At 43.8% G+C, this 11,148-nt stretch overlaps 1 pseudogene; it reads left to right on the top strand.

The window, feature by feature from the left end:
* The first annotated feature begins 10,718 nt into the window (after positions 1–10,718).
* LOC144289594 (U4 spliceosomal RNA) lies at positions 10,719–10,795 on the top strand (annotated as a pseudogene).
* Positions 10,796–11,148: the final 353 nt, after the last annotated feature.

An 11,148-nucleotide genomic window follows, 5' to 3' on the forward strand; every position in this document is an offset into this window, starting at 1 on the left:
GCGCCCGGGGGTCCCGGGGAGGCGCGGCTGCGACCCGGCGGGCAGGTCCCGGGCGCGAGGAGGGGGCCGCGGCCGGCAGCCGGGAGGTGGCCCCGCGCGCCGAGCTCGGAGTCCAGCCGCCGCCCGAGCCCCGGCTACGGTAACGCGGGGGAGCCCGGCTTTAAAGTTTCTCCTGCACCCCCGCCCCCCCGCCCCGGGAGGGAGGCATGGCCGGGGGAGGGGCTATGGTGACTTGGTGGGAGAAGTCTAAGCCTCCGCTTCGGGGAAGGACGACGCAGAGCGAGTCGCCGCTGGCCGGGGCTTCCGGGGGGGGGGGGGGGGGGGGGGGGGGCGGCCGGGCTGCTTCCCCGCTAGCGACGGTAGGGGCCAGCGCGAGCTCCAGCTCACCTGGACGCGTCCGGCATCCAGAAGGACAGAAGCGGGGGGCGGCCCGGAGCGCGAGGCCAAGGTAGCACGGGTCCGCCTCACCTCGCCTCATGGAACGCAGAATCCCCAAACTTCGGAAGAAATAGCTTCATCAATCCTCATCCGTTTTTGGTGATTTATAAGGCATATTTAGGGCTTAAAAAAAAAAAAGACTTGCCTTTGCAAAAAAGATTTCTCTAAGAGTATATGCCCTTCCCTCCAAAGATTCTTATGTATTGAAAGTATTCTCTCTCTTTTTAATGATTTTATTTATTTATTCATGAGAGAGAGAGGCAGGGACACAGGCAGAGGGAGAAGCAGGCTCCCTGCAGGGAGCCCCGATGTGGGACTTGATCCCAGGACCCCAACCTGAGCCAAAGCCAGGTGCTCAACCACTGCGCCACCCAGATGCCCCTTGAGAGTGTTCTTATACATGAAACCATTATAATAGGGCTCCCCCCCCTCCAGGTTCACAACCAGAGCAGGGGTCGCTTTGCAGTGAGTCAGTCTCGGTATTATATTAGGCAGTTCATTGAATCAGTAAGAGGGAACCAACCTACTGCACAATAAACCCAGGGAAATCTGTATCTGTCTTTATGCTTTGCTTGCAAAAGCTGTGTTTATTTTGGTCGGTACTTACTCCAGCCCACGATGGGATCCATTGCCGATGGGCATGTGTGTTTACATATACGGTGTTTGAATTATTAAAGCATCTGTGATTAATAGTCCCGGGGACCTCTTTTACAAAGTCCTGTTGGAAGTAAACTTCAAACTCCAGAGAAACAGGGGGCTATATTTTAGAATCAATGCCTGAAGAATGTTGTTTCATGCACTTTAAAAACATCGTACAGCACATGTTCTTAAGTTGCAGGTGATGTTAAAAGCTTCTTGTATGTTGAGTTTATACCTTTTATTTTATATGTAAACCAAAAGGTGTTTAATTTTCAGGATTCTAACACACAATATAAAAAGTCTAAGTCTTGAGAAATTCTTTCAGCTTAACGAATCTATTCCAGTGGTCAATCCTTGACACCTGAAATGTACTATCAAAATGCATTGTGTCTGGGAATGTTGGTGCTAGAAGTTAGATATGCTCCGTCCCCTTGGATGGTTAATGACTGAAAAGGGAAGAGTTCCAGGGAGCTGATAACCATCTGTTTCTCACTGCAGGTGCTCATTGCATGGGTGAGGTTCATTTTGAGAAAATTCACACAGTTGCACTTTGCATACCACTCTGTATTTTCTACTTCGATACTTGAAAGTATTTCTAAGTACTTTACCCTTAAATTTTTAAAGCCTCTTTCCCTGTCCAGTAGTCCTCCCTTATCCACAGTTTCGGTTTCTGTGGTTTCAGTTACCTGAAGTCAACTGCTGTCCCGAAGCAGATGATCCTCCTGACATATCATCAGAGGGTCAGTAGTCGCCTAACGCTAGGTCCCAATGCCTACGTCATTCCCTTCACTTCATCTCATTGTGGAAGCATTTTATCATCTCACATCATCACGAGAAGAAAGGTGAATACAGGACATAAGACCTTTTGAGAGAGAGACCACAATTCATATAACTTTTACTACAGTATATTGGTATAATTGTTCTGTTTTATTTTTAGTTATCAATGTTACTCTCTTACTGTACCTCATTTATAAATAAAACTTTATCATAGGTATGGTTTGGTATTATCTGTGGTTTCCAGTGTCCATGAGGGGGGCTTGGAGCATATTATCCACCCATAAGAGGGGAGTACCCTACAGAAACAGATGATACTGCAGGTAATGAAGAAAATTCCTAGTTTCAAGCCACTACACCTTTTCCAAAGCTGCTGGTTACAAGTTGTCATACTGTAGGTTTTCTTTTTGAGGGGACTGGCCACATTTATGGCTGTGAGCTGCTTTTTCTGCTTATCACAAACGTGATTCCAAGTAACATTGCCCCAACCCTTAAGATTATGCCAAATATACGTGTCAGTATCTGAATGCTGGAGTTTGTAATCCAAGCTTGATTCTCTTCATCCCCCAAAACTCACTTACATAGGTCCTCAGTTACACCAGATCAAGCTGAGCTGTACATAAATGAAATCAGAGCCATTGGTCTCAGGTTGGCTGAAAACACACGAAAGTGAGGACTTTGACACAACAGTCTGGCATTTCCTCCAAGAGTTAAACACAGAGTTATCACTTGACCCAGTAATTCTGTTTATACATATACATTCGATAGAAATGAAAACAAAAGCTTCTACACAAATAGCATGATTCATGTGTGCCAAAAAGTAGAAACAAATCACTTGTGGAACAATGGATAAAGAAAAGTGGTAATCTGTATATTGGAATATTTTGGGCAATAAAAAGGATTGAAGTATTGTACCTGCTACAACATGAAGAACTCTGAAAACATTATGCTAAATAAAAGAAAGCCAGTCACAAAAAGCCACACATTATATGATTCCATGAATATACCATCCCCAGAATAGGTAGATCCATACAGACAAAATAAATTAGCGGTTGGGGGTGGGGAGGTATGGGCCTGAATGGGGGGAGGGTGAGTGGTAAAGGGTATGGGGTTACTTTTTGAGGTGATAAAATGTTCTAAAATCGGTGGTGGTGATGATTTTACACCACTGTGAAGACACTAAAAAGCTCTGCTTTGTACACTTTAAATGGGTAAAGATAAATGTGAATCAATATCAATGTGAAGATCTCAATCAAGATAAATGTGAATCCTATCTTAATAAAGCCCTTACCAAGAAAAACATTTTTGAGAATAAACAAAGTGAAGAGGAACATGTGGAAAATTTGACCCAGACATTTCATTAATGTAGGTGCCAGCTTTCCTTAAGATCAAAGCCAAATTCCAAGGAGAAACTCCCTCCTCCTATTCCCTTCCCCATATCTCATTTTCTACTCCCTGCACTTCAGCCTTGACTGCTCAGAAGTTAAAACTCTCTCCCTCAGGTGTCACTGGACACCTTTCCACCAACTGCCAGGTTCCTCCTCCCTTTCCTCAGAAACCCCCACCAGTTTGCTACTCCCTGTTGGAGTGGGACCTGCTGCAGAGGACTCTTGAGGCACATTCCCTGGCAGCTTATCTGCAGGTCCTCACTGTGCATATCACAAAGAGAAGAGCTTCTCTGAATAGGCACAGGGGGGCTCTAGAAGTCTCCATTTACTGTGGTGGCTCTGGGGCAGCTTTGCAAAGCATGGTCCACGGACACCGGGACTGTTAGGAGGAGCATGTCAAAATGCAAGCTCACAGGCTTCCCTAAACGCCCACGGAATCCCACCCTCTGGATAACAGGCCTGGGAACCTGATTTTTCTGTGAAAGGGGACTGTGGGTAGCAAATTAGTTGGAAGGGGAAGGCAGAGGATTTGGCTTGAAAGTAAACCAAGATGTAAACATGTTTGGGGGGGGGCGGCTTTGTGGGTCCCCAGCCAGTCACGGTTGCCCAGGTGACCTATATGCACAGGAAGGATGTAGACCACTGCATTCTAAGGGGAAGGGCGCCACATGAGAAACCAGACATCCTGGGTTCTAGCCCCTCCTCCACTCTGTGATCTTGAGCCAGTTCCAAGCTTCTCTAGCTCTTGGTTAATTCGTCTGTCAAGTGCAAGTTCGTTACCTTCATCAGCCCAAGGCTGGGCCATGCAATCAGCTGGAGTCTCTGAGATCTGCAATTTTGAAGTTCAAACATTTCTATGACCAGGATTACTCAGCTGACCCTCAAGAGAGCAGGAGCCAAGAAAAGCAGATGACTTGGGGTGTGGAATGGTTAAACTTGCAGACCCCAAATACCTAGGACAAATCTGGAGATTGATTCTAAACGTTAAAGCCTTGCATTCCATGGTCTCTTATCTTTCATGAGGTACAGTGTGGCATGAGGATTGCGTCAAGGAAATGGAGCAGCAGCTTCAATTAAAACTGTTCACTTTCCAGAGAATGAATTTTTTTTTAAATTAAGAGAGTGAGACTAGAAAAAAGAAAACAGCCCTGAGCAGAGCTGGGCAGACTGGGTACTCCATTTTTCTGAAATAATGGTGAAGATTCCAAATTCCACTGGCCTCAAGACAGACTTCTTTGTTCTACCAAAGGGCTGTAGCTGTACTTTCCTCATGGTGGAAAGAGGACATAGTCCCTATTTGCCACAATTTCAACAGTTCCAGAAGGATAGCAGACAATAAAGTTTCTCTCCATGAGGTGTTATGATATTAAATCACTCTCCCAGCTCTTCTGAGCCAGGAAACAGCTGCCCTTGGTAGCAGATGTGAGTTGGGTGCATTGGAAAGTTCATGCATGCTTACCAGTGTACCTTGCTCTGATTTGACAAACTGGCATCCTGACACATATCAATCCTTCGTGCCAAACCCATTTTTACATTTGGGCTTTCAAACGTGCTGTTCCCTCTACCAAAAACACTGCTCCGTGTCTTCCCTTTGGTGCCCAACTTACATGCACACATATTTCCCTGGGACATCCTTACCCATCCCTAGATTACAGGTTAGAGCTCCTTTGCTCCAAAAGGTCATCCTCAATATCCCCATGAACCACCCCAGAGACCAGATGAGGTGAGCCTGCTTTGTGCTTCATAGTACCCTCTACTTTCCATCCTAGTTTTTGCAACACCATATTGCAATTGCCTGATTTCTTGTCTCAATTGCTGTCTAGACTCCATTTGTGGGAGACACTCATATTTTTGTGGCATGGTCAAGATAATCTTTTTTTTTTTTTAATTTTTATTTATTTATGATAGTCACAGAGAGAGAGAGAGGCAGAGACACAGGCAGAGGGAGAAGCAGGCTCCATGCACCGGGAGCCCGACGTGGGATTCGATCCCGGGTCTCCAGGATCGCGCCCTGGGCCAAAGGCAAGCGCCACACCGCTGCACCACCCAGGGGATCCCAAGATAATCTTTTTTAAACACTGGCAGTTCCCATTCCTGTTTAGTCCTAGCAGCAACTGCTGATGAGAACATATAATTCGTTCTACCAAGTGAAGAGCAGCCATGGGTGCCCTCCTCACCAGCTCTCAAAACTAAGTCCACCCAGACCATCTCCAAAGCAGTAGGTTTGGTTATGAAAGAGTAGGCTGTGTATTTGTTCAGATTCTTTCCCCTCAAAGCTTAACGGCCCAATATAGACCAGTTTGAATCGAAAGAAGTAGATATTGCCTACCAGAGACAAGAAACAGTGCTGTGACCTGCCAGGACTTTCTCTCTGACTCTTGTCATTCTGCCAGGCTTGTCCTCATGATGGCAGACTTGGCTACTCTGGCATCTCATCTTTATAGCTTGCAGCCAAGAAAAAGAGAATCCTCACGTCTATCTAATGGGAAAAATCCTTAGAAGGATCATGACTAGGGGTCACTTGGGAGGCTCAGCCGGTTAAGGTTCTGACTCTTGATTTCAGCTCAGGTCACGATCTCAGGGTGGTGAGACACTCAGCACAAAGTCCGCTTATCCTTCTCCCTCCCTCTGCTGTGCGTGCTCTCTCTCTTAAATAAATAAATAAATATCTTTAAAAGATAAAAGAAGGATCATGATTAATGCAGCATGGCTTGTTTCTCCATTCTTCAACCAATTCTTGAAGTCCGGGCAACTGAGTACTACAATTGGCCATCATAGCCCACATGCCTACTTTGTGTTTAAGAAGGAAGGTCTGCACTGGAAATGAAGAAGGGAGGATGGAATGTGTTGGACAAACAAAAAAACAAATAGCTTCCACATGGCCATTCCAAACCTGGGTGCATCCCATCCATCTGTCACTTTGGTCTGCCATTACTCCTTCCAGCAGCAAAACCTTCATACCACGCCCTTGAAAGTCATCACCCTGGTCACAGGAACCCCTAGTACCTTCTGACTTCCAAGAATAAACTAGTATACTGTAATCACTGGACCTTTCCATTGCACTGTGGACTTAAATTTGAATAAAGGTGGGCCCACATGAAAGAAAAATAAGATTTTGATACTACCTACATTCACCACTCAATGTTAGAATAATGTCGGGAGTCAGCACAGTTTCAGCATGGAGCTCCATATCTAAACACCATCATCTGGGCAGCCCCGGTGGCGCAGTGGTTTAGCGCTGCCTGAAGCCTGGGGTGTGGTCCTGGAGAGCCGGGATCGAGTCCCACATCGGGCTCCCTGCATGGAGCCTGCTGCTGCCTCTGCTTGTGTCTCTGCCTCTCTGCCTGCCTCTCTCTCTCTCTCTCTCTCTCTCTGCCTCTGAATAAATTTAAAATAAATAAATAAAAAATAAACACCATCATCTAAGTGAAAAAAGACAGCTCAACAGGAGAAAAATCTGTTAAGAAACAAGTGCTTTTAGGAGCACTGCATGTGCTTTTAGGAGCACTGCACTTCAGAATCATAGAGGATTGCATCTCAAGGACACTTTAGTCGTTCTCTAAGGCAGTGATTCTCCATCTGTAGGTCAAGAACCATTTGGAAACCCTGCCTTATGTGAAGATTGAACAAATAATATCTCATATGGATACCTTTACAAATATGTTCACAATTTGTATGTGAACAGGTATGTTCACAATTGATAAAGAAGTATTATAAGCCTTACAGACTTTATCTAGAATTAACAGATACTGAAGTAGAGTGTCTATCATATGATTGTCAGAGAAATACTATTAAAAAGCTCAGATAATTCAATTCCTGAGTAAAAACCCAAGAAAAATGAGTGTTTATGTCCAGCAAAAGACATGCACAAGAATGTTCATAGCAGCATGTTCATAGAAGCTTGTTCATAAGAGCTCCAAACTGGAAATAATCCAAACAGCCATCAACACAAGAAAGGAGAAATAAAATGTTATATTCATGTAATGGAACACTACCCTGCAATGAAAAAAATTAACTCTTGCTACTCTCAACAATGTGGATAATCTCAAAAACATAACTGAGTAAAAGAAGATAGGCATAAAAAAGTTCACCCTCTATGACTCCTTCTATATGAAGTTTAAGGTCAGATGTATATATGCTGGTAGAGGTCAGATGGTTGTCTTTGGCAGAGAGTGAGGGCAGTAGGTTAGCCCGGGGGAAGACATATCATAAAAACAAATTTCAGAGATACTGGAATGGTCTACATCTTAATCTGGATGATGTATACACATGCAAAAATTCATCAAGCAATGCACTTAAGATTTGTATACATTTCTGTACTAAGTTATAATAACACAAAAAAGTCAAGATACATGAAAAAATTGGAACTCATTTTAAAACTAAAAATTAAATGTTACTGAAAATTTTAAAAACAATGATCTGATCTTCCAAGAGGTTTTGACCATGATTGCACATTCAGTAGTACAAAGATTATCTCTCAGGTCTGATCTGGAGATCAGAGCTGTTTTTGTTATATACTACATTGAGGTTCTATGTCCCTGTTGTACCTGTGGAAGGTACAAGTTCTGTTCCAACCTGAGCAGCATGGTGACTTCTAGGTTCTGATAGTCACCCTCGAACCTGGGCACTGTATATGACCTAAAGACCCTTGAGACACCACTGATGACTTAGAGGCAGTGTGATATGATGAAGGAGCTCTGGATGGTGAATCCAAACATCTTGATCATAATGGCCTCCTTACTGCAATGGGGCCTTTGCACCTGCTGTTCCCTCTATCTGGAATGATCTTCCCTCAGACATGTCTTGCCCCCTCACTTCATTTACGTATTAGAGAAACAATCCCTGACCTCCTTATCTAATGTGATACTTCCCCATCCTCCTTCATTCCCTATCCCCATAGTTTGGATTTCTTCCTGGTACTTATCACCATCTGACATTACATTGTTTTTTGTATGCATGGCCATGTGACAAATGTAAGCTCCATAAAGGCAGGGACTTTGTGTTGAATAAGCCTATATTCTTATCTCTGAAAACAGTGCCTGGTAAATAGGAATCAATAAACATTTATGGAATGAATGGATAAAAGATCTTTGCTTTTTTCTCTCACTTGCTCTGTGATCTTAGACAAGTCAGATCACCTCAATAGGCTTCAGTCTTATTCATGAACAGAAGTAGGCTGGGGGTGGACCGGGTAGGGTTTAAACTAGATGGTGTACATGGTTCTTTCCAGTTCTAACATATAATCCTAAATGCTCTCATCTCAAGGTGCCTTGGTCTCTTGAATAGTAATATCCTGATTACAAATCATCTCAGTGGGAAAGTACAAAGAAACGTGTGTGTGTGTGTGTGTGTGTGTGTGTGTGTGTACGTAAATGAAGCTGAAAGAGAACCCAGGGCCCTGAAAGCCTGGTGTCAGGCTACCTGCCACTTGAATATCAGGTGTCCCACTCAATGTGGCTATGTGATCTGTCAGCCTCAGAAGTTAGCCCCAGAGAGCAGAAGCTATGCCCCTCTTCAGATGAGGGTATGACTAGGGTGCACTTGACTATGATAGAGCACTAAGGAGACTCATCTCATGTATCTAAACAACCAAATCATCTTTGCTGGGTTTGGGTGAGTGGGTGGAAACCTAAGGTGTGGGTGGGGGCAGGGGCAGGGAGTGGGGAGCAGTGGTGCATGGTTTTCAGTTTTCTGGAAGCATGGATGGATGCAGTCTGGCAAAAACCTCTGAGGACCCTAGAGGCCACCAGCTATGGACCTCATAAACGGAGACCCTAATGGCAACACGAAATGGATGGGCAGATGCTGATAAATGCTGAGTACACTTTACCAGAGCTGATTCTGAAACAGCTCCAGAGAGTGGTGGGCTATGGAGCAACTGTGCTGGACATAAGAATCAGAGAGAACAAGAAGACAGATGTCTCCCATGTGTGCAAATCTTTTACTCTCACATCATCTCCTATCATATGCCAGTAGCCATGCAGGCAGTTAATTCTTTCTCATTTAGAGATGAGGAACTTGAGGTTCTGAGATACAGAGTGACTTCCTTAAAGTCAAACACAGTCCTTCTGACCTCTAATGCTGTTTCCTCCCGGTATACCACAGCGATATTCTGTGCACAACAATACTTATGATTCAGGAAAGTGTGGCAGAGGGCTCTCGAGTGGCTGAATTAAACAAGATATTGTGGAGCCAAGGGCAGGCTGCTCAAAGATGGGCCACTTTGGCATATTGATCATTTAAAATAAAAATTAATTTAGGGGCACCTGGGTGGCTCAGTGATTGAGCATCTGCCTTTGGCTCAGGACATGATCCCAGGGTCCTGGGATTGAGTCCTGCATTGGGCTCCCTACATGAAGCCTGCTTCTCTCTCTGCCTATGTCTCTGCCTCTCTCTGTGTGTCTCTCATGAATAAATAAATAAATAATTTAAAAATATTAATTTAAGAGGTAGTCCATGCAAGAAGGACACTCAAACTGTCCTCTGTCCCCCAGAAGACAAAAAAAGAAATTTCCCATGTGAAACGTCCCCACCCTGTACCAGGAGGTAAAGAGACATCCTTATCACCAGAGATAGGAAGTTTAGAACTAAGAGGGTTGCATAAACCCTTGTTACTAATTTACTACCCCAGCCCAAACTCTGCTTAGAATTTCCTACCAATTGAAGCTTCCAAAGTTGTTTTCTTTATCCTGTCAGTTCTTCACAGATTTATTGTCTCTTTGTCTGAAAAGTATAAAAATTACCTTCCTCGATCATTTCTTGAGGTCTCAATTTCATTATTTGGCCTCTGTGCACATGCAATAAGCCTTTTCTTTTCTCCTGTGAATCTGTCTCATGTAAAATTTAATTCTTAGTCCAGCTTTAAGAACTTAAATGGTAGAGAAAGAACTTTTCCTTCAACATCTTCAATTCTGTTTGTTCATCCCCATTTCTAAGGACAACTCTTTGCCCTATCTCAACCATGAGGTCCCAGTCATGGCTGCCATGTTCTTGCCTGACTCCCTCATTTGCCTGGATATTGGGTCTAGAGCAAGTACCTGAACCTAAGGGGGTCCTTCCGGCTCCTCCCCTCTGGGCCATGATCAGTCGGTCCATTTCAATAGAATGACTCCATCATTGTAACTGCAAGTCAGACAAATCCATAGGAAATGTTCAGATAAAAAAGTAGGATATCCTTTGTAATATTTTTTATCCTTTGTAATATTTCCTAAAAAGATGTTTGACAAAATTCAGCATCTATTTCTCTAAGTGAAAGGAGCAGTCACAAGAAATCACATGTTATATGACTCCATTTATATAAAATATCCAGAAACGGCAAATTGAAAGAGCCAGAAAGTAGACTAGTGATTGATTAGGGCTAAGAGGAATGGAAGTATAGCTAAAGGGTATGAGGTTTCTTTTCAAGGTGATGAAAATGTCCTAAAATGGACTATGGTGATGGTTGCACATATCTGTGAATATACTAAAAACCACTGAATGAGCTTTGCGCAGTGGCAGTATCGTAGCCAATGAGGTTTATCCGAGGCGCGATTATTGCTAATTAAAAACCACTGAATGGGCAGCCCCGGTGGCTTAGCGGTTTGGCGTCGCCATCAGCCTGGGGTGTGATCCCAGAGACCTGGGATCGAGTCCCACGTCGGGCTCCCTCCAGGGAGCCTGCTTCTCCCACTGCCTGTGTCTCTGCCTCTCTCTCTCTCTCTGTGTCTCTCATTAATAAATAAATTTTTAAAAACTTTTTAAAAAAATAAATCAAATAAATAAAAACCATTGAATGATACACTTTAATTAAATGGGTGAATTGTATAGTATGTAAACTATATCTCAATAAAACTGTTTAAAAAAATCCATTTCTGACTCTTAGACTCTCTTAATAAAATAAAGGCAGGAGCACCTGGGTGGCTCAGTCTGT

This window comes from Canis aureus, chromosome 1 (assembly GCF_053574225.1).
Source record: "Canis aureus isolate CA01 chromosome 1, VMU_Caureus_v.1.0, whole genome shotgun sequence".
In the NCBI taxonomy this organism is placed as follows: Eukaryota; Metazoa; Chordata; class Mammalia; order Carnivora; family Canidae; genus Canis; species Canis aureus.